Genomic DNA, 23,792 nt, shown 5'->3' with positions numbered 1-23,792 from the left:
AGAAGAGAGGCAGAGAAGGCTAAATCCTGTGTTCTCACCTTTTCCATTCTTCAGCCTTGATTAACTGAAAGGTATAATTGAATTGTACTAAACCAAGCTGTTCATTGTGGTGTTCTTGGGGTTTGGTAGGGCTTTTTCTTGTTTGTTTCAGGTTTTCTTTGTTTTAGTCTGTTCGTTTGTTTGCTGGTTTTTTTTCTCCCAAATAGTCCTTCAGCATTCTGACCTGCACCAATTCCTATAATATTGAGAACTAAACTGAAACTTTTTCTTTTTTCTGCAAACAATTAATTTCCTTCCTCTCAGGCTCTATTTCACTAATTCTTCTGACAGCCGTGTAGCACTTAGGTGTGCTGCAAAGCCCTGCCTGAGGTGGAATTTTTTGCCTAGTCCAGATAAAATATATTCTCTGCATCTTGTCTTTTTGTGGATTTTTTTTTTAGAGTAGCCTTAGAGATGGATTAAGCTCAATTTTTGTAATTGGACATTTATTCCACTATGCAAATTTGTCTCTGTCAAGCTTGATCGTAAAAAAGACAAACATGAATTTTGCTTTTCCTTTGTTCCTTTTTCTGTGCACAGATTTTTTCTTTGGACCACTCATGGATCTATTGGCTCATGATCCTATGGTATGGCTTCCTTTTCTTACTGTGCTTGTGGTCATAACATCTCCATGGCTCCAACTTCAAAAATATGTCAGGCAGACAGGTTGTGTTAGAATTTATAGGTTTAACTGCACTCATTTAGCTGAGCAAGTAGACAGATCATGACAATGTGCTTTAGAAGATTTTGGTGGTACTTGGCTTTTTCTCAGCAACTGTTCCCTCAGACAGATGTGCCCTCTCATGTAGGTGGACTTGGAAAGGATGTGATGGTGAATAATATAATAATACTAATATGGATGAGGCCTCTAGTACATAGTGCACTACTACTGTGATTGCAGGAAGCTGTGATAAAGGCGTTAAATGGTCTTATTTGACTTCCCATTTCTAGTGGAACAAATTTATCTATTGGAATAGGGTTGGTTTATTTTTAAATTCATTTCTGTTTACTTGGCTCTTATTAGACCTGTTTACAGAATGGTCATGTAATGCATATGTCTCAGAAATCTCTTTACTACACAAAAACAACAGGCCTCTATTTTAAAAATGGCTAATTTCTGGACCTTTGATTATTTTTATACCTTTTTTTGCTAACTCTCACTCATATTGCTTCAAATTAGTTCAAATCAGGCTGTCATTTTCTAGAAGCAAAATGGGCTGTGACAATCTCCCAAAACCCAGAAAGTATTGCAGCAGGTAATGTTATTATGATAGTAATGGAACTTGCTGCCTTCTCGTAGCCAATGGTGTTTAGAAAAAAATCCAGTGTATTTATTAATAAGAAATACTCTAAAAATCAGTCCCCACTCACACTAAAATTGATTTATGACCCGTGTCTTCTTTATAGCCAAATTGATCACTGTTTATTTGCCTCTTACTAAAAGTCTGTTAACAAGAGATTGTCAGTATCTTGGGTGGCTGCTGCCATGTATAACCATGAATATGTTAGAATTTAGCAGAAACTTTCAATGACTGTTGCAGTCTCTTTCCTTTACTCCCTTTGAACCACTTCACTGGTACACAAGGTGCCATCACATCGTGCTGCATTTAGAACTGCAAAGAATAATACTTGACTTTAAAAGACATTTCAAGTTGTAAGTGAAGATATACCATCTATCTGGATTTCATCTGTTATTTTGGTTAAAAAATATCGTAACAGTTTAACTTAAGGTTTTATTAGATCAGAGTTGGATGGATGTAGACAACTTACAGCCTCTAGGCACAGCTTTTCTTCCTTGTTTTTATGTTCCACTGCATGTTACTCTGTCACAGTATGAAGAGGCAGCATTTTCCCAAAGCAAAAGTTTACAGTTTGTTAGGTACAGACTGATAGATATGAATTGTTTGCTTTTTTTTTTTTTCTTAACAGTTTAATTCCTTCAGTGAGAAAAATTTATGCCTGCGCGTGAATTAAGATTGATTCATCACTCAAAACAAAATATATCAGAAATGCACATCATAATTGCTTCCTTTTTATCACAATATTGTACCAGCTTGCCTTCTCTTTCCAGCCAACCTCCTCAGACCATCCAGAACCGCCAAAACATCTGAGATAATACACATTCAATTACAGTATTATAAAGATGAACCATCTGTCCTAAGCTTTCCAGTGTTGCACGAGAATGAAAATAGGAATATGAAAAATCCCAGATAGGTTGTCATAAGTCCCAACATGACATAAGTAAATTAAGTCAGTCTCTGGTATGTTTAAATAGCCATCACAGATTTTACCACCTACAAATAAAACCAAAATTAGAAAGACTATGTCAAATGCTGTGGAATCCACTGAGAGCAAAAGAAAGTAAATTGTTTCAGTGTGTTCAATAAACAGTGGTAATTTTATCAAAGCTTTGTTTTTCAAATAAAACCCAACTCAATCCAAATTTAAGGAGTCTAGAAGTAGGCTTTCTTTCTGTTGTGCTTTACTCCACGGTAATGGAAAGGATAATGGACACTTCACTCTTAATACTTAATCACATTACATGATTTCTCTTCCATCTTTCACTTATTTTCAGTAGATCTGTGTTTACACAGGTATAACCTGTTCCTTATACTGCAATGTGTCTGAGGTTTCTCTCACACTGATGGGAACAAAGCTGTGTGCAGAAAATGGAGAGCTGTATACCCCACAGTTGGTGCTTTGTATTGATTGTTGGCTTATAAATAGGTTTACCTCTCAGTGCAGCTCTTGCCTAAGACCTTTATGTACACATATTTTGAGCTAGGTGTGCTGTATTTGCTAAGTTAAAATGCATTTAGTAGCGTACAGGAGTTATCATACTATCTAATTTAAGCCTATTTATTTTTTTTAATGATCGCTAGAATGATTTTTACTTTTTGTGAAAGATAATTAACATCCTCCACTTGTGCAGAAGCATAAGGGGGTGGAAGGAGAGCTGAATAGAGGGAGAAGAATAGTTTTCACTGCCTAGTTAGTTATTATCCTAATGACATTCCTGATGACTTAAATAGAAAATCACTGTATACAAAATGTTAGCCAGAGATACAAAAGAATTTCTGTTCCACACGTACTGTGTTTATGTTAAAAAAAAAAAAAAAAAGAGACAGGAAAAAAGTGGAGCATGAAGGCAGAAGGAAAATCTGGATCGTGAGCTGATGGGAAGAGAATTGTCCCATAAAAAAGAAGCTGTGGGTTTGTTTTTGTTCTTTCATCTTCCAGTCAGAAAATAACCTCTTCTTCTGTCATCCAGTGTGGTACTTGTTCACTTGGTGCATGATTTCATATGTTAGCAAAGAGAGGATGATGAGATGCCACAGTCAGTAGATTGATCCCTCTTTGTATGGGTAAGAGGACTGTAGGTTTAGCTGGGAGTAGGATTGTCCATCTCCAGCTCAGTCTGAGCTGCAAGGTAATCAACAGAAATTCCCTCTCTTCTCACCCATTTCTTCAGCACAGCTCCTGCAGGAACTCTGTGGAGTAGCAAAGTTTTTTGCCTTTGGTCACATTGCAGTGAAGGGTGTTGTCAACAGCTTCACACCATCCTGTGATACCCCTGTGAGTGGGAAAGTTCCAGCCCCTGAAATGGCTGCACTCCTTGGAATAGAAACAGCTGCTTCCCAACCTGCAGGGCATTTAAGATGCCTGTTCCTCTCTACACGAGTTACATTTGGAGCTGGAGCTCTGTGAACCCTGTGTCCCAGGTTCCTGTTCCCAGCCTCTCTGAAGGCAAGGCTTTCCTCCACCCTCATTTGTGATTTCAGTCCCTGAAAAGACAGGTATGTTTGCAGGGTAGAGAGGTCTGTTTTGTACCTTAACCAGATGATCAAGCTGCTGGTGCGTGCTGATACAGTCCCACCAAAGTCAAACTAGATCCAGCAGACTGCCTCAAAATGGTTGCAGATTTTTGCAAATTAGTAGGGACCTTCTGCTCCTTGGACACCAAATTTCATACCTAACTTAGTCCTTCTCTTTCTCTATTGCAGAGAATACAGTTTGAGTTTCTCACAATTAAAAAGCTGTTACGTATGGAAAGCTAGGTATGATGGTAATGAAGCACAAAGTTCTAAAACTGGCCTTATATTTGGAAAGGACAGTTAATAGTATTTTACATTTAGTAAGAATTAAAAGACACAGGAGAAAAAGCATCAGCAGGTCACATTTTGACTCTACTGTGTTAAAGTACAAGGAGGTGACAACACAGGCATAGCTCTGGATACGGACTAGGAGCTTGCAGTTTTATTGTATACTTTTAAAGCAGTTAATTTAACACCTTCCTTTTTTTTCTTCTCTTCACTGAATATGACACAGTTGTTTGTTTCCCTAATATTTTTTTTCCTTTTGTAATTTTGGACTTCCAGACTCTTCTGATGTCTATGCACAGAATCTAAAACAATTGCACGTGCAGTTCATTTGAGCTTTTGCACTACATTTCAGTAAAATAAACCAAGATGTACATAGTTACAAGTCATCATTATAAGGCAGAAAGATGACACCATATGCAAGAGAGGGAGAACCAAAAATTTGTTATTAACAGAACAAAAAATGGTAACACCTAATCACAGTATAACAGTTATTACTGGTTCAGCCATACGAGCACAGTTCAAATTAGAGCAGAAAAACCTCATTAGTAATAATGTCATTAAAATTGATAAATAAGATGACTTGGTTTTGTGTTATGCCTTCCCATCCAACAAATACTTTTGTAACAGGCACACCCACATGATGCTGCTGACTTAGGAAGCTTTCAAAATGAGGCAGTGAACCTAAATATAAAGGTATTTTGAAAGGTGATTGAATCAGCAGTGTAATCCTGAGATTTTCAGAGGCACATATCAAGATGCACTGGTTAATTCTGGTCTCTGAACCTGAATGCAAATCAAACATTGACTGATAGTTCAGGATAATCAACTACATTTATTGCATCTAGATATGTATTCTTTGCTGAAACAAGGTCAAATGCTGAACTAAAGCTTCAATGTTGTAAAATTCGCATATTATGGTGTGATAGTAAATGCTGAGCTGGTTAAAAAGTTACTGTTTATTTAATGGTGAGTTTAAGGAGGTGGAAGCTGATGTTCCATAAAATCATACCAGTTCTTCTTAGGACTAATTAAGTAGTCCTAAAATAATGAGTGAGCACTGTTAGAGTTATAATTAGTCCTTTTTTTTTTTTTAATCAAGAAGTGTTTTGTTTTGCCTGTATACTCCTGTTTAAGATTGCTAATTTTTTTGTGTCTGTTAACATACAATATTATTTTAAACTCCTTTTAGCACTATGCTGTTCCATAATGAATGATCTTGCTAAGATACTAGGACTTTATTGTCATCTGCATATGAAATACAGGATATCTTACGAATAACATCCAAACCAGAAAGCTTATACGTGCATTTTTGGAAGATTTTGCGTAATAACCCTTGTTGGGTTGAAGGCATTGAACCTTCTTATGCTGGTTTGGGCTGGGATACAATCGATTTTCTTGAATTAAGATTGAAATCAGGAACATCAAACTATTTTCTCTTTGGGTAGAGACATCCATAAAGAGAAATCAGAGTCTTTCTATATATGGAGGTGGGTTTGGTCTACTGGAAAAAACTGAATTCTCCAAGAATACAAGAAGGGAAAACTTGTATTCATATTAATTCATAGTACATGTTGACAGGACTGTATCTTCAATTAGAGTCCGAGATTTCATATTCGTGTGAACTCTTTAAAAAAACTGATTTTGAAACAGTCTTATATGTAGCATTTTACTTATCTACCTCAGTATTTTCCTTCCTTTGGTTTGATGCTTTTTGTTGATACCTCTCTTATTTAGTATTACTTGGTCCTACTGTGCACTTGCTGTATGTGCTGACCATACAACCTGTTCTTAGGTTTGTATTTTTTCCCCTCAACTGAGTAGTAGTTCATCAGGAATAAAGACTTGAGAAACTCTGTTTGCATACATGTATATACACACACATGCATATGTGCATATGGATGTGCATATATATGTGTATAGCTCTTTATATATACAATTGTATAGTTCTTCTGTTTGCTCTCACTTGAAGCTCCTGATCAGTAGTCACATCACAGACGTCACACAGCAACATTTTGGCACAGTATGTTTACTGGCTACTAATGAACTTGTATAAATTTTAATCTGCAGTATGAGGAAGATTTAATGAAAATGTGTGTTAATACAGCAGCTTAATGGTGAAATTTTCCTGCCTAAGTTTGGTTTAAGATCATTCTAGAATATTTAATATATAGTCTAAAATTCAGTGCAAGTGCTATCTGCAGTCTAGCTTTTCCATTCCATTTTTCTAATGGCATATTTAAATGTCATTGAAATAAAAGAATGCAGAGGGGAGCATTTGTGTGTCTTGCTCTACATTTTTTAACAGACTAATTCAGTCAGTAGCTTCCAGAAAAAAAAAAAAACTAGAATATATAAGGAAAATGCACATATGTGTAAAGTGACCCTAAGCCAAACATCTCCAGCTATGTGGCTTAAAGTTCTCCATCAATTTGTAAAATACATAAGCTCATATTTTAACTTTGAGAGTTTCCAGAGATGCTTTCAAAACATCAATGCACTTACAAACATTTATTTATGTATCAGCCCTCTACCTTGATGCCTCATTTCTAATGAATTATTTATTTGATGACTGTTTTACCTTTTGTTTTTTTAATTGATCAGGGATGCAATACAGAAGAACACCTATTTATTGTTGAAAAATATTAGATTAATAGTTTTTGCTAATACACGTTGCTCTGAGATAAAATGTGTTCCAACAGCTCACAGGTATTTGGTGAGCTAGGCTGGATAGTACAAACAGAACATATGTTTAAAGATGTTTATAATGTGATTTTTTTTCTTTTTTAACCACTAGACATTCTGGAAAACATATAAACATAATATATAAAATAATAAGCAGAAAGAATGAATTTAAGTGGCCTTTTTTAGCTGTGATTTCTTTTCAAGATAAGAGTTTATTTTTTTTTCTTTCTGTAATTAAGCAACAGCTTTTGAGAAAGAAAAATAAAACAAAATATTTTAAATATCTCTTTAGAAATTATTTTTTACTTCAAAACCAGCTTTAACTGCTTGGTTTCTTATGCTGCGAAATATCTACCAATACTTGTTATATGTTTGTTTGGGTTTTTTTTAAATTCTAAAATGCTTGTTTCTGTTAACAGCTGATGATAACTCCACCATATCCCTCAAGAGGAATATCTGAAGTTACTAAATCCAGTAGCATATTTTCATAAAGATGTCACAGAGATACAGTCTTTGTCAAGTGTGGATTATGTTGTTCCTTAATGGAATAGAGGTTGCCTGGGCTTATTTGTCTACTTTAATGTACATAATTCAAAACTGACCTTCTATTCTCAGATATTTGTAGGTTTTTTCAATGTTTGAACTACCAATAGATGCAGTAGAATTTTCAATAGTCAACCCACATTCCCCACCCCAAGCCATTAATTTAACTTTTTTTTAGGATCTGTGTATCTGTTCAGAGTTTGGCTATAAAGATTAAATCTAAAAATCATAACATTTATATACACAGCTGTTTAGACCAAAGAAGTATAGACAGGAATATGATTGCTATGATAAGTCAGATGGTTTTCAAGGTCTCAACTTTCCATATGGTTGTAATGACCAGAAAAACTGTTAGAAATTACTCATAATAATGCTTGTTTTAGAAAGTCCATATCCTTATAAATAGTTTTGACTTCATGTAATATTTCATTCATATACTAAGAGAGGCTTTACTCAGTTTATACACAAGTTGCCTGTGTTACTCTTTACTGTAGTTTTTACTTTTGGTCTTTACCTTCTCTCATTCCTTCCTCTGTCTGTAGTTCATTTTAACTAACCAGTTTCTTTTTCATGTAAAACCTTATGTAAATCATGTTATATCCAATTCTGCCCCATGAACAACTATAGCCAAATTCCATTTGGAGCCTCCGCTGTTATTGTGTAATTAAAAGTAATATACTAGTGAAATTTTTACCATTTACTTGTATCTTTGTCATATCTTCAGACTAAGATAACATTATTATTTTGCCCCTGACATTTAATATCCCTTTTCTGTATTTTTAATGTTTTGCTCATTTATGTTTAATAATGGTGTAGCAGATATGCCTTTTGAGGTCATGTCCATGTGGCACAGCAGATACTCATATTATCTTTGAATGAAGCTTGATTTCTTGAAAGACTTAAATTTACTTTACTCATAGGCAGAAATGATAGAGGTGATGAAAATGTGAAACTTCCGTGTTTGGATTTCAAAACACCCAGTTTGAAAACTGTCTTGAATCTGTCTTACAGCAGCCAAGGAAGAGGCTCTGAAAAAAATGTTTGTCTTCTTCATGTAAATTTGCAGTTGTAGAGGAGCTGAAGTGAGTTATTTGACACAGTAACCTTGAGTTACTTATAAGATTTTATTGACAACTGCAGCCCTTTGCCAAATCTGTCTTTATTTTTACACAACTTCTGACTGTCCTTGTTAGGAAACATTAGTGTCAAACTGAGGAATGCTGATTAGGGAAGACAAGTCATGTACAGGCTTGCTATCACAGTCCCATTTAAATGAGGGCGTAATGTATTTTGGCTCTGTGGAGAAGATATAAGTTTAGATGTCTTCTCCTTCTCCCTTCCTTCCCTCTTCCCTCACCCTCTTCTTTGATAAGCAGTAGTTTGGTGAAAATTAAATATCTGCCATGGTTGAAAATAAATAAGTCTGTACAACTAGGCTTGGACTCAAAGCAGGACAGCAGAGAGAAATAAACTTCTTTTGGGGAAGCGCAGTGACAGAATCTTAGAACTTTATGAATCATTCTTCGAGGAGATTGAATAACAGCTTGTACCTGAGCAAAGGCCTAAAGGTTGAAGGTCAGGAGCAATGTGCATGGAACACTTTGTCCATTGAACAGTCTGCAAGGACTTTTTACAAGGGCCTGTAGTGACAGGACAAGAGGTAACGGCTTCAAACCGAACGAAAGTTTTAAATTGGACATATAGAAGAAATTCTTTCCTGTGAGGGTGGTGAGGCACTGGAGCAGGTTACCCAGAGAAACTGTGGATACCCCACCGCTGGAAGTGTTCAAGGCCAGGTTGGATGGAGCTCTGAGCAACCTGGTCTAGTGGAAGGTGTCTGTGCGGTGGGGGTTGGAAATAGATGATCTTTAAGGTCCCTTCCAACTGAAACCATTCTGTGATTTTTTTTAAGATTCTATGACCATTTCCAGATGGCTTTTGATTTCCAAAGAGGGAGACTCCACAATCAGTCCGGGCAACCCTTCAGTGCTCAGTCACCCTCACAGTGAAGAAAGTGTTTTCCTGTGTTCAGAGGGAACCTCCCGTGTTTCAGTTTCTACTCGTTGAGTCTGGTCCTGCCTCTGAGCACCACAGAAAAGAGCCAGCATCCATTGCTTGTACAGCCTTCTTTCAGGTGTTTGTACACACTGATAAGATCCCCCTGAGCCTTCTCCAGGTTGAACAGTCCCGGATCTCTCAGCCTTTTTACTTGGGAAAGATGGTTCTAGTTCCTTAATCATCTTTGTAGCCCTTCGCTGGACTCTCTCCAGTATGTCCATGTCTCTCTTGCAGTGGGGAGTCCAGAACTGGATACAGTGATCCAGGTGTGGCCTCACCAGTGCTGAGCAACTGAATTAAAAAATCCCTAAACCTGCTGATTTTCTAACTTTTGAGGAATCAAAAGATATCTGAAAAATCATGAACTCTTACTCAGACATGAGAGAACTCAAGATTTTCAGGAGGTTTTCTTCACTTTCCTTTTCATGAATAGAAGGTATATTATTTCAGTACAATTATAAGAAGCCAATGCAAATTGTTCAAATTACAAAAAGTTTCACGTGTTATTCTTAGAAAAAACCTAGAGATAGACGTCAAAAAATTTCTATACCTCTGTTTTTTAAAAATCAGAATTTTAGTGTTAATGGAGCTATTGTAACATTTGTCAGAAAATTAAATGGAGAAACATGAAAATAAGAGAAGATTGCACTAACCTAGGGGCATAGTGAAAAGTCCCCTTCCAAATTAGTCTGTGCCATTGACATCTCAGCGTTGAGCTTCTCAGAATAATTCAGGCATAGCTTTTCAGGATCATCTCAGTTGTAGATGGGATGGTTTATTGCAACAGGGTTGCTGCAGATAATACAGACAACTGAAGAAAACTACTTCAGTGATCATGGCTTTAGTCCTGTTATTGCCTACTTTGATTTTGACAGAGGTGAGTTGCAAATATATTTGCTACTCATGCAACTTGTTTGTGTCAAAATAGAAAAACATCTGCATGTACTTGTAAATATATGCAAGATCTCCTTCTTTGCTGACCTCATATTTAGAACTCCCAAGTGGCCACTCTCTACAGGTTGAGGTATAAATTACAAACTGACTACGAATTATATCTGTCAGTATTCATTGGCATGAATAAACAAAAATAAGTTTGGGCTTTTCCTGACAGAATTCAGCTTTCCTTTTCATTAAAAACTGAGATGTACATTAATTTAGAACAATTCATGTCTTTCCTCTTGTGTTCAAGGTGGTAGTTTCAAACTTATTACTTTAAATCAGTAGGTAGAGTTCAAGTTTCTGAAGGAGTCAAGAATTACTTTTGCTGTTGTCATATGTCTCTGCTCCATTAGTGCATGGAGGCTTGGAAAGCTGTATTACTGAGCCCCATTGTGTTAGATACTGTTTACACGTATCTAAAAAAAAAGTCTACTTACTAAGATCTCAAGTTTTCACATAAGAAGTTGTGCAATTTTTTAGTATGTCTCCATCCATCCATTATTATTCATCGAGATTCAAGTTCAAAACTGTGTGACCTGGCTACTTTTTAAATTTTAAATTTCACATAGTTTTAGATGACAAGTAATTCATCCCTTTTTTTATCCTTAAGTTAGTAATTCATACAAATCTTGCTACTTGTGAGGTATGGCATCCCAGCAGGAATTTTATTAGAAGCTATGATAATTCCACAGTGCAAGGGAAAAGGTACTATTGCTGTCATGCTATGCCTTGATAAATATAAGTTAACTGGAGTCATTGCAGTAAATCCAATTCTTCAGACCTGGCATTAAGGTGAGAGTTTGTTGTTGCTTTTCTGATAATGTTCTTTGTGCAAATTTCTGCTTAGGTAACTTAAATAGCTCTCAGTTTCAAACTGCTTTTTCAGTATTTTTTTTCCTTTTTGTAAGACACAGATGGAAAAAAATACAATCCTGGTTCCTGCAGGTCATATGATAAAATATGGCTAAGAATATTCTTGTACCCTTTCCTATGTTGGACTGTTTCTATGTTACCTAATAAACAGATAATTAATAGAATGTCATATATAAACCTATTGGAAACCAAAGTTTACGTGCAGTGGTGTCAGTAATATGTTTTGGTCTGATGTCCAGCAGGAGTTGAGCACTCATACTAACAAACAAAGAAGGGATTCCCCTGCCTATGGATAACCAGAAGCCTGTTGATCAGTCCTTGTCCCCATATAAATAAATGTATTTCAAGTGAGAAAGCATTTTATAACTTTTATCACCAGGACTGTGATAAATAACTGAGTGAATTGTAATTTTCTCCCCCTACACACCACTTTAATTAAAAATAGGTGTTTGTATAGTTCTGTAGTTCTTCAAAGTTTTGATAACTTTGAGCTGACTTTCATCTCTGTTCAGGTAAGTTCATCATGGTAATAACATTTTATAGTCTTTCCAAGTTTTCATTTTCACCTGTTTTATGAACACCTTCATAACAACCTAAAGGGCTCTTCTTCTATGCCAAAATGCTAATCAAATAACTCTTCTATTACTAATAAAAAGTGTAGAAATTTTTTTCCCCTCTAACTGAAGCTTCTGTGTATATGTATAACAAATTTCCTGGTGAGAGAGATTATCAAGAAAAAAGGATAGAAGAGTCTGGAAGTCTTTCTACTAGCTTAATTTGATATTTCAAAGAATATGAAATCCATGCAGCAAAGCATGTAGCATATGAGTTTAAGCATGTGCTTATACTTCTTTCCATTCTGCACAGTACTAAAATAACAAATTTAAAATTAAATATATATAAGAGTTTAAATAAGTGTTAAATCACTGTTCCCATTAGAGTTACTGTTTTGACAGGCAGGCTCTAACGATTAAACACGTTGCTGAATTAGAGTCTTAAGCATCTGCCTAATTTAAGCAGTAAATCCTATTGAAGCAAATGAGTCTTATCCTGATTAAGTCTCTTACTGAACTGGGTGAAAGCGAGAGACTGATAATCCTGGGTAACCTTAAAGTCTGGCAAGCAGACACCGAAATGAGTTCAGACAGTGAAATATGAATTATAGCTCCCCAGTTAGCCATGTCTAGAAGCACAAATTTCAAATGGTGCCAATCTCTTTATTGAGCAGATGAATCATACCGGAGAACAGCTGGAGAATAAATCTATTAAAGTAGGTGGCTACGTGTAATCTAGAAGAGCAGCATGTGATTGCTGCTGCTGCCGGGGGCAGGCACTGGGCTGTGGTGGGTCCCCGGGGGTTTCTGGGCTGCCCTTGCCCTGAGCAGGGCTGAGCTGGGTTCCCAGAGTGCCCATTGCCCAGCCTGTTTGAGCTCCAGTTCTGGGAATGGTGCTGGGAAAGGCACTGGCAGCCCCAGGGATACTGGGGGAGCTGTGGGGAACCTTTCACCCCTTCCCTGGGATCAGAGAGAAGGGAGCAGGTCATAGTATGCAAATGAATGCACAGAAATCTGAACTGGCACTGACAAGGAAAGGAACCAACCACCAGCACCCCACCTGTCCCAGGGAGAGCTGAGGACATTGATGAGTCACACTCCCCTCCCCTCTGCTTGGGGAGCACCATCAGACCCAGACAAGTTTTGGGAACATAGGCATAACATAGAAAGGAAGGATGAGAAAGGTCTTTTCTAATATAGTCACAGGACCTGAGGGAACAGCCTGAAGTTGTGTCAAGGGAGGTTTAGGTTGGATATTAGAAAAATTTTCTTCGCTCACAGGGTTATTGGGCACTGGAAGAGGCTCCCCAGGGCAGTGGTCACAGCACCAAGCCTGACAGAGTTCAAGAAGTGTTTGGACAATGCTCTCAGGCACATGGTGTGACTCTTGGGGACGGTCCTGTACAGGGCCAGGAGTTGGACTGAATGATCCTTGTGGGTCCCTTCCAACTCAGCATATTCTGCAATTCTGTGATAAATACAAGTGTAAAACTTTTAATAATTGTGAGTTTTCTGTATTAGATTATTTGGACCAATGGAATGCAAAAACGTTAACTAGACTGATAATAAATCCTCAGCTCCACATATACAGTGTGCTCACTTTTACCCAGAGTGAGATTTTAAGTGTGATATTCCCTCTCAGAAGGTGTTGGTAATGCAAATTTAATTTTTTGCAATCATGTCTGAAAAGCACCTTATTCCCAGCTCATAAGGAAAGTGGGAAGAAACCTTGCAAATTCAGTTTAAAGATGTTAAAACTGAGAAGACTGTCCCCTTGCTTTATATTTTGTCTTTTTGGTGTTTGGGGGCAGGGGGGGAGTATTTCCTGAGGAAGACTACATTTCAGCTGAAGTCTGTCAGATGTCTAACTACTGTCTGGAATAACACTTTCCATTGATGTTTTGTTATTTGAAATTCCTAGCAAACTTAGGATGCAATTATAAGATACAGGGGTTTGGTAGGTACTACTCTTGTTCTGTTCTCAAAATAACATTGCATGCTGTAATGTTGGGTTATTTGTTTTGTTTCATAATGTTTTTCCAGGGTTGATTTTTGTTTGTTTGTTTGTTTTGACATAGGGCTTGGGATTATTTTCTTTTTATTTCCTTTTTTAATAATGAAACCACAACTGTTTTTTAGAGTGGATATGGTTTTGCTGGTATTTGTAAAGTTTCAGAGACCAGTCTCACTGAAATGATCTGGTTTGAGAGTTTTCAACACTTTTATAACTCTTCTTGCCTCTCCCCAACGCAGGAAACAGTGTCTTTTGGTCATGAAGATTATTTAACCTAGATCTTTTTAATGATCTGTTTGATAGTTCAGCCCCAGAAGGAGCAGGGGTGTTAGGACCTTTCAGTATTAAAAGGCAAAAAGAGCTGTGTTTTTTTTTTTTTTTTTGGCCATGTATTTATTTTTGCTTCTGTAATCTGGAGCATATGGAAATTCCTAAAAACTTTTTAAAAATATGCCTTGGGATTTCTTTTGTTCTGTCAAGAGAACAAAGGTCTGATCATCAGGACTCAAGAGTGTTGAGAGAGATCACCCTCTATCCAATTTTCCTGCCTCAGTGTGTGATGTTAATTGAACATCTGGAAGAACAGCATGTCCTTTCTCCCAAGTTCAGGTTGAGAACTCTTATCTTGCTCCCAGCAGAAAACTTGAGTTTCAAGTGCATATATGTGTGTGCATGAGTTCTCTTCTATTCCCCTGACAAATGATTGTTCCTGTGTTTTAGTTTTAATTCATTCCATGCTTCCCATCAGGCAAATTTAAAAGAGTAGGGCTGTTTCTATTTAAAGTTCTGTATGATTATTAAGAGACAGAACGGAAAAAACACACACAGGCAAAAAGCACAGAAAAAGAATGTTTTCAACTTCTGAGGGACAGGTATGAAAGAATATCCTGGTAACAGTTTATTTGTGTGTGCTCCCAATAAGGCTCTTGAGGTAAAAGAAATATCATCCAAAGCATTCAAGCCTGCAAGTTTCTTTTATAAGCTTATTTTGAAATTTTATCATGGCCTAATACTTTAACTTCTCATTTGATATATGGTACTAGACTGTAGAGCTGGTTTAGCATTTGTTTCATGTTTTGAATGACGGAGTGAACCTGGGAAGGTGGGAGAAAAATATTGGTTCCAAATTAGAGAATGTGGGTTTTGTTTCTGTCATAATTGCATAGTGCAAGAGGCTCAAGGCTAACTGAGTTTAGGTAAAACAAGACCAAATATACTATTAACTTCTCAGGTCAGAGGTAAACATATCAATTCAGTAGTTTGCCTTTCTTCAAAAATGGAGTTGAGAATGTTCATATTCTTGTTTCCCACCTTGTAACCTGTTCTGTGGGAAAAATAAACCAGAACTTCCTGAACTCAGCTCTTATTGGAGGTTTGCATTGTGTTGTTTCACACTGCCCTTGTTTTCTTCTCCCATGAAATCAAATACTATTTCCTAATTATGACAGAAAGTGAACAGCTGAGCTACTACAGGCTTTTCCTCTTGTTGAATTTGGTAAACAAGGTACTCGATGATTGCAGCAGATGTCTCTGATTTGAGCCTTTTACCTCTTTCCATCGAGCAAATGCTAAGGATGATCAAAACCTGGAGACAAGCCTGCAAGTACCAGGAGCGATGCATTAGGATGGCCAGCAGCCCTAGGAACTCAGCCATTAATCCCAGCAGCTTAATTTTCTTATCAGCCAGGCTGACTGCATATTCCTTTTTTGTGTGGTTGGTTTTTTTGGGGTTGTTTTGGTTTGGTTTTGTGGGGTTTTTTTGTGTGTGTGTTTTTTGGTTTTGTTTTTTAAATATCATATTCTGCTGTTCTCCCCTCTCCAGAAATTTCTTCATTTATGTTTGAAGACATTATTCGCTCACTCCCAAAGGACTCATGATGTTTTTCGGGGACATGGGCAAGGGGGTTGATAACTCCTCAAGTTTGTGAATGACACCAAATTAAGTGGCATGGTGGTTGTTCTGAAAAGGAAGGGATTCCATCCAGAAGGATCTTAACAGGCTTTAGAATTGTGCACATGTGAACCCCATGAGGTCCAACAAGGTCACGTGCTATGTCCTGCACATGAGTTGGGACAATCCCCAGAAAGAGACTAGGAGATGGATTGAGAACAACCCTGTGGAGAAGGACTTGGATACACTGGTGGAACTAACAATTGGCTGCCATCGCCCCACAGGTGGTGCTGGCAGGGGTGGGGATATGTTTCATAGCACTGATTGACTGCAGTGATTATGGCTGCCGCTGAATAATTGTACAGAGTGATCTTCAGCAGAGATACTAAAGGCTTTTTCCTCCTGGTAGAGCCTTCAGGAAATGTGACAATATATATGTCTCAGTATCCACTGATTACAAATTAATAGACAAGGGAAGCATACTAAGTTCTGGCAAGGCAAATCCTGTATGTTAAGTAGCACAAAGAAACAGCTGCAGGGCTTTGGCTTCGTTGTGAGCTCACACTGATTGCATGAAGTTCACGGCTGATCTTCTGCTGGGGTATATGGAATAGGAGACTTGATTACAAAAAGTGCTAAGTACTGTTTTATGCTAAATTTCCATTTGTTTATTGACATTTGACTGGATAAAATTAAAAATCTTGTTCTGGGTTATTGTTCTTAAGAGTATAATAACCATTCCCCAATGTGGTGTGCCTCTAGAGGAATGATAAATATACCACAGAAAGCTCATATGGGACATGCTGTTGTATTTATGACATTGTATAAAGATATCTACGCTCATTTGAATATTGTTTTCAATTTGGAACTTTTTGGCTTCTCTCTATGATTCTATGATCTGAGCAATGGGTGGGGTTTTGTTTTGTTTTTGTTTGGTTGGTTGTTTTATGTTTTGTTTGGGTTTTTGTCCTGCTCATCAGGCTTTTGAGTCATCAGACTTCCTATTTAATACTTACCAGTTACTTTGAAGGATTTTGAGATACGTCATTACTGTCATATTCATAAACTTCTGTGGCTCCTTGGTGGGTATGTGCTGGGCAAATTAGTCCTTCAAGATGGAAAAGTATTGAAAACACACCTATCTTTTTTCTTCATGAATATTGAAATGTGGTTTTGTCCTCTTCCATTTTGTGTGCTGCTTGTTGAATTCTTAGTATTACTGCAGACACCTTTCACTAGACCAGGTTGCTCAGAGCTCATCCAACCTCGCTTTGAACACCTGAACAGGGAAGGGACATCCACAGCTTCTCTGGGCAACCTGTGCCACTGCCTCACCACCCTCACAGTAAAGGATGTTTTCCTATCATGTAATCTAAACCTACACTCTTTCAGTGTGAAGCCATTCCCCCTTGTCCTGTCACTGCAGGCCCTTTTAAATAGTCTCTCTCCATCGTTCTTGGTAGCTCCCTTAAGGTACCGCGAGGCTGCAATTAGGTCACCCCAAAACCTTTTCTTCTCCAGGCAGAACAATCCCAGTTCTCTCACCCTTTCCTCATAGCAGAGGTGCTCCATCCCTCTGATCATCTTGGTGGCCTCCTCTGGACTCGCTCCAACAGGTCCATGTCCTTCCTGTGCTGGGGACCCCAGAGCTGGAGGCAGCACTGCAGGTGAGGTCTCAGCAGAGCAGAGCAGAGGGGCAGAATCCCCTCCCTCCCCTGCTGCCCACACTGCTTTGGATGCAGCCCAGGACACGGGGGGGGGGTTCTGGGCTGCAAAATGTCAGAGGGATGAGATAAAGTAGCTGCCTGGCCCAGTGTGCAGCTGTAGTGTGCTCTTCAGCTCTATAGCCCCTATACTATTGATACTTTTTCCTCTCCAGCCAGCAGGCTGATGAGGAGAAGCATTAGCTACTTCTACAGAGGTTATTTTAAAAGGGTGATGTTCTGAAAAAGCTGAGGTTTGGGATGCAAATACATTTTTTCCACTGATATTATTATACTTCTGAGGATAAATGCTGACCTAATTAGTGCTGTGAGGTTTCCCAAGCCTTTCTTTACAGAAAGGGACAGGTAGTGCCAACCCTTTAGGCATTGAGTGGGTGGTGTGCGGCATGAAATTTAGAATGCTTCTGGCTTTCCTCTTGAATTGTTTTGAGTCTGTCCAGGGATGGTATGGACTGGATTTATTAAGGAATTACTACATTTTGGAAAATAAGGGAGAATGTGATTGGGAAGTATCACATCATTGGCATGGGTGGAGTTTGGAAGTTGTGTTCATAGATGCAGTTTCCATGAACAAAAAAATGTCATCTTCAGTCCTGCCTCAGCTATCTGCTCTGAGAATTTTGAGGTTTGATATAGTTATCACCAAAGTGTAAAGTTATTTCTCAGAAAACTAAACTGTTAATATTTTAAAGCATACAGGGAACTGAAAGGGTCCTTCCTCCCCCCCTTTTTTTTTCTATGAATGGATAGTTACTGTTTTCTTGGATATTTTGCTTATGTGAAGTATTGCATGGAGACACTTAGAGACACTGAGATCTGAATGGATGGGTTTTTGAAGATAGGACTTAATGGATAGCATTATCCAAAGAGATTAGCAAGTGTATTTGCCCAAACCTGGTTTTAGTGGATTCTCTTTGGTCAGTTTTTGCTCTGCTTCGATGTGCTAAGAGAGAAGACACACACATGTATGTATATGTTGTGCCTGTCTGCAACTGCCCAACCTTATCCCAGCATGTAAGGACTTACAGCTGAGTTGGCAATACTGTGGAAGACTGAGGGAAGCATGGATATGAACCCATGGGAACACTCTTGGTTAGTTTTGCAGTGTACAGATGTCTTGAATTATTAATGTTTGCTAATGCAGATATCTACAAAATATATCCAACTAATGTTTTGAATATTTCTTATGGCACCTGTGTCATTGTGTGATCATTTTACCTAAAGAGGATGAGAAGAGGGCTAGAAACAATATTCTCTTAACCTTGACCATTTCTGTTAGACCTCTTACAGAAAGCTTCTTTTTTTTTTTTATATTCCAACATCATGACTTCCATTAGTCTTGGGTGCAATGATGAATAAGTTTAAAAATGAATCAATTTCATAAATCCATGGCATGTAATGAAAGCAGCTTCTTGTGCTGTGTGCGAAGCAGAAATTGATGTTGGGAATATAATTCTATGGAAATGAATCACTCAGGGAATGTTGTAAATGATGAAGATATTTCTAGAACTTTCAGATGTAATCTTGAAGGCCAAAGAAAGTTTAAAGATGGTGAAAATGTACCGTTTTTAAGAGAAAATGAATTAGGTCTTCTTTTAACTCAGGCACGTTTGAAAAGGACAAAATAGAAACAGCAGATAAAATACTAATGGTTGACATAAAAATGCCTGATAGTAAAACTTCACTTGATAGTAAAACTTTTTCTTCTGAAATGATAGGTTAAAATAACTTTCAAGAAAATGAATGCTTTCTCATAATTTTTAGCGTTTGGTTTTTTGTTGTTTTTTGGTTTTTTTTTTTAAAGCCAAAATAGAGGTGTTTTTAAGTCCTCTGTTTTTTGAGGAGAAATTGCTGTCTTTTAGATACCTTTACAACTGTGTGCTGCAATATGAGATACTGGTCTAGCATATATTAATACAATGAAAACACAATTGTGATGCCTCTCTCATTTTTGTCAAGCCTTTGGCTGCAAAATAGAACTGTATTATGGAGAAAAAAAATGTTTGTTGACAAGGAGTTTTGTGGGGAAGGGGAGCAAATTATAAAAAAAATGAAACAGAAGAATAGAACTGTCTAATACTTTGTGTGTGTTTGTGTATTGTGTTCTCTGCCTCCAAGAATAAAAGTACAGTGAGAAAAGCTGGGGAGGGGCGAAGAGGTTGACATATGAAAAGAAAGCATCAAATTTCATGACTGTCTCACTGTCTGTTAGTCACTCTTTCCTTGAAGTATTTCTATCTTTAAAGATAATTTTGGATCCTTTTTGCAGGGAATTTTTATAAAGAAGCTTCTTATTTTCCCTGTGGAAACATATCTGAGTTTAATCACTCTGGTAAGCAGTTGGTTTCCTTTATGGGTTTTAATTCAATATGCTTTATGGATCCAAACCTTTCTTCCTCATGTGAGTTTTGGCTGGATGAGGCAAGAGGTATTAGGCCCTAAAATACCATGATACTTAGTTTAAGGGGATTCTAAATCATACAATAGAAGCATTTAGAGGTTTGTGCTCTCCATGGCATGCATATGTAATTCCTGCAGATATTAATGGAAATTCTTACCGTTACTTTCAAGGTCAGGGTTGTATTAAATGCTGAATCATAACCCCCAGAGTGCCTTTGAGCTTCAGTGGTATCTCTACGACTTAAGTCAGGAAGTTGCTGGTGGTTTTTTACCTGTGAAGAACAGAAAGGGTCAATTACAAGGGTTGTTTGTTGAAGTAGGTTGTGTGTAGATTTTGCTCTAAAGCAGCGACCCTTCAGTCACTGCTGTCTGTAGGAAAAATGAGAGGAACTTAGGACCATTCTCAGGGATATCCCTTATTTATGAGATTGTTGGAGCTTGTAGACAGCCTGTTTTGGTGTAAGATAAGTGGCTCTTGTAGACCTTTCTGATACCAGGTGAATCTGCCTCTTAAATTCCAGGAATGAATTCAGTGCTCAGCTGAAAATTTGATGGTTATGAGCTTTATGCTTGTGAAGAGGAAAAAACAATCCAGGAGCTGCTGCAGTGAAAACATTTATTTATGACTTTATCATGTGTGTTTTAGGGGAGAAACACGCAGAGTTGTCAAGACCAGCGCTCTCAACCAAAATCATAAACCATTTATCCCATGTTTCTGGTATAACAAAGAAACAGGGGATATCTGCAGTTGTTTACATTCACTCTGAACTTATTTATGCTACCTAAATACATTTCTAAAATGTATTGCTTACTGTTGACCGACATTACCTATTATACCCATACTGCTGAAGACAGCTTTTATTAGGTAACAAAAAATTATTGTACATTGTGTTGTTTCCCTTGGGCTCCTGAGACTAATACTGCATTTCATAATGTAATGCAGAGAACACACTTATGCAGTCAAAGCACTTTGGTCAGAGGCACAGAATGAGAAACAGAGTAAATTTTGGTGACAATGCTTCAGTTTAACAGTGATGTTTCTGGAAAAAAATCATGTGTGTCCCCATTCCCCCAGCTTTCCAGCAAAAATAAATCCTTACAAAATGAAAACTGCATTTCATAATTTATTTCCATGTTTTTTTATTACACTTCAACAGTTTGACTAAAGGAGAAATAAGCTTATTTTGACAATAAAATGAGTGTCTTCCAGTAACCAGTTAGGAAACCTGGGCACAATGCTGATTAGTTCTATGTATGATTCATCATAACACAGTACTTGGGCTGGAAGGTAAATGTGTAGCACTAAAAAGAATTTTTCAGTATCCAGTGTATTGTAAAAAGGAATTAAGGCACTTCATACACCATTGACAAAAATGACCAATAATACGTAATTATGACAAAAGCAGTTGAAAAAATTAATAAAATAATTAAACCCCATCCCATCTCCCTGCCTCCTTACGCTATAGCATCTTCACAGTAATTGTCAAAAAAGGATTCTAAAGAAAAGTTCAGGCATGGAGTGGGATGAAGGAAAAAATGTTTGACTTATCCAGAAGTATCTAATTATACATGCTGCTGGTGAAGAGCCTGCTACTGAAGGCTGTACAGATAGTATTGCCGTTGAAGTTATTGGGAAGTTTGTGTAAGAACAGGAGCAATTTCTGTCTTCATTTTTAAATCCTGTCTGCTGGAGTTAAACCACTGCCATCAACGGCAGCCTGAAAGTGGCACTGTATCCCGCAGAATATTCTTAATTCAGTCTAACTATTGGAAGTTGACGATATTTCACACTTCAGCTCAGATCAGGAAACACGTTGGCTTGCGCCTCCCTGCTACCCACAGGAGAGCCTGAATGTGTTTCAGGTTTTGTGCAGAGCAGGGGAGATTACTTCTGGTAACAGTTTCAAATGGTGGCAAGCAAGTCTAGCCCTTGCATTCCCTTACAGAGTAGTTAAGCATGTTTTGAAATATCCCATCTTAGTGATTCACATTCAGTATGGATGGCATAGATAAGATTAGTTAGTACTGGATAAGGGCCAGAAACATTACAGATTCTGTGCGAATGTGCAGAATGTGCTTTCACATTTTTAAACACTTACTGTGTATGTCAAAGTCAGCTGCTTGCACAGCTTTTGTGGTAGGAACATATTTTATAGTCTTAATTATGTACAAGAAACCTAGCAAATAAAATGTTCTGTGATTCTGCCTCTGTACTGGGGCTGTTGATTCCTGACAATGCTGAACCACCAAAACATTCTTCTGAGCAGGATAAATGCAGATGGGGCAGGACAAGTTAAATGATAGTGCTTTAAATGTCAGTTGGAGAAAGCATTGCATAAACCTTTTGGTTTGTAATGTTATTGTGACAGTCTGGGAGAAGTATTTATGTACCGAATCTTTCTTGGTGTTAAGGGTTCTGTGTACCAGCGTCAGACTGCAGACTGCATTTTGAGTGTGCATTTTGTTTTCTGCCACGTCTGTCTTCTGTTTTCATACTGAGAAAAACTCACAGGAGGTGTCAGAACAAAATCTTGTACCTGGCATGGAGCTGGGGATAGACTAATTTTAACTGTCTGTTCAAATGAAATATACTTTAGAGAAAAGGATGGGTACTGCCCTTCCTAGTTCCTGCATAAGGTGACATTTCAGACCTGAACTTGAAAATCAGGGTAGGCAAAAAGTGGATCACCTGGCAGGAAGCTGCGATCTCTCTTGTCTGGAGGATTTCTGATCAGCTTTGAAAGGTCAACTGGAATGATTTACAATCATTTTTTAGTAGGAAAATGAAGATGTGCTCCGGTATATATGCATTCTGTCTTGACCTTACTTTGATTAGTGTAGTTAACAGTTACGTTGGACAGACTTCAGTTTGTGCTAGTGGTCAGAATTCACTGCATAATCACTGGAGAGCTACTGCTGAGTCTTTTGAATGGTATCTTGGGACACTCCTGTTCAGTATTGACAGTGCTGTTGTGTGTTGGTTTTTTCTTTTGGTACCCTTTTAGTAGTCTTCATTGTTGTGCCTACAGAGATTACCTAAATTCCCCTGTAGGAGGGAGATCCAGTGCTCTGTAGAGTGAATTTTGCCCAGGGTTAAGGACTCTGACTTACATGACTAGCTTGGGGAGGATGACCAGAATTAGTATGTGAACTGAGGCAGCAAAATGCATTTGTAATTTTGCAAGTCTTCTGACCTGGAATTTCTGCAGATTACCTGCAGATTTCTTTGCTTATTTTCTTTCATTGATGCATACCTTCAAAATATTTTCAAGAGACAATTTTGGACAATTAAGTCCCTGGGCATCAAAGGTGTTTGGGTCTTGGTGACCTTGTGGATCTTTGACAGGTGACAACCTGTGTCTAGGAAGGTACCTGGAAATCAAAGACAGCAGACATGTAGCCTTCTGAGATCTGGGCTCCTCAGTACAGGAGAGACATGGAGCTCCTGGAGTGTGTCTAGTGGAGGGCTACAAGGATGATTCAGGGGACTTGAGCATCTCACTTTTGAGGAAAGGCTGAGGGAGCGGGGCCTGCTCAGCTCCGAGAAGACAGCTGAGAGGGGATCTCATCCGTCTCTGTCAGCGTCTGCAGGGAGGTGTCAGGAGATGGACCAGGCTCTGCTCGGTGGTGCTGAGCAATAGGACAAGAGACAACAGCCAAGACCTGAGGCCCAGGAAGTTCCACCTGAACATGAGGAAGAACTTCTTTCCTGTGCAGTGACCACACACTGGAACAGATTGCCCAGAGAGGGTGTGGAGTGTCCCCTCCCTCACTGGAGATATTCCAGAACCATTTGGACACAATCCTGTGCCATGTGCTCTGGGATGACCCTGCTTGAGCAGGGAGGTTGGACCAGATGACCCACTGTAGTCCCTTCCAACCTGACCCATTCTGTGAGACTGATGGAAACTGCTCACACAAATTTCTGATAGAACTGTAGTAACTCTGGTAATGCTCATCATAAATACATTT

At 38.1% G+C, this 23,792-nt stretch overlaps 1 protein-coding gene across 1 annotated transcript in view; it reads left to right on the top strand.

Moving 5' to 3' along the window:
• The window catches only part of LOC127467539 (uncharacterized), a 121,348-nt gene that overhangs the window by 1,025 nt on the left and 96,531 nt on the right, over window positions 1-23,792 (top strand). The gene's annotated exons all lie outside the window — the stretch shown is intronic.

This window comes from Manacus candei, unplaced genomic scaffold, assembly GCF_025592945.1.
Source record: "Manacus candei isolate 608988 ecotype Guabito, Panama unplaced genomic scaffold, ASM2559294v1 h1tg000014l, whole genome shotgun sequence".
NCBI classification, from domain to species: domain Eukaryota; kingdom Metazoa; phylum Chordata; class Aves; order Passeriformes; family Pipridae; genus Manacus; species Manacus candei.
The sequence above is the reverse complement of the archived record's forward strand: the minus strand, read 5'-3'. Positions and strand labels throughout refer to the sequence as shown.